Source organism: Castor canadensis, chromosome 6 (assembly GCF_047511655.1).
Source record: "Castor canadensis chromosome 6, mCasCan1.hap1v2, whole genome shotgun sequence".
NCBI lineage: Eukaryota > Metazoa > Chordata > Mammalia > Rodentia > Castoridae > Castor > Castor canadensis.
The window spans coordinates 5,587,520-5,588,562 of NC_133391.1; positions in this window are offsets into that span (position 1 = coordinate 5,587,520).

The following is a 1,043-nucleotide window of genomic DNA, read 5'->3' on the forward strand; positions in this document are numbered from 1 at the left end:
TTTTCTTCAGTTATTCCTGCTACATGCTTCAAGGAAGTTGACCAATTTATTTTTATAATGAAAACTCAGAAATGAAGATGAACTTAGTCTTCTGCAATTGATTAGTGATTAGAGTTTATGGACACTCGTGGAGCTTGCTCAGTGTGTGTGTAGGGTATTGTTTATTGTGTAATAGAAAGGTGACTACTGCAAAGCCTCAAGCTCTCTGGTTTCCATGGAAGTATCTCCATCTTCCCCAGTTATCACCATCAATTCCTCTGAGCTCTGAACAGAGAATAAACATTTATCACTGATTTTATCAACAATTGTTAATGAAAATAAGAATTATTGGAGGCTCTACTAGTGACATTTCCATCAAATGTTTCATTTGCAGCATTCTACAATCTGTATTTTACTGAGAAAGTCAGTAACCCCCCTCTACAAAAGAAGGATCCACTGCCATCATGCACACTGTGGGGGAGTGGAGATCTATAAAACTGAATGAGGAGTCAATTTGTGAACATCACATTCAATGGTCATGTGCAGTCTGTTTCATGACTCCAATTTGATTATTGTAATAGCTAATTCATTGTGACTTTGCTCATTGCTTGGAAGGGGTACTTATAGTGTAATTCTGCTGTTTTAAGTACACATTTTTGTAACACTTGTCCTGAGACAGTGAATTTTATTGTGTTATTAGTTTTGATTTAATGTCTCTATCCCATTCCCCTGATGTTTCTGGAAGACTGAACACGTTTTCTTATATTTGTTTGTATTCCATCTTCAACTTCTAATAATGTTAACACAATGAACATTGAATAAAAATGATTGCTTGGTCAATTGATTCTGTAGCAATTCTGCAAGCACTCATTGGTTTCAGCTGGTTTCTTTTAATTCCCTTTTCCTCCTATTGCCTCCCTTTCTCTTTGTTTCCCTTCCCTATTTTCTCTTTCCCTTCCCTCACTTACTCTTAAGGCCATTGCGTAGGATACAACAGGTTGTGGGCACACATTGTAGTGGAGAAGGGAGTCATGATGGCTTCAAGTCAGATATAAAGTAGGATG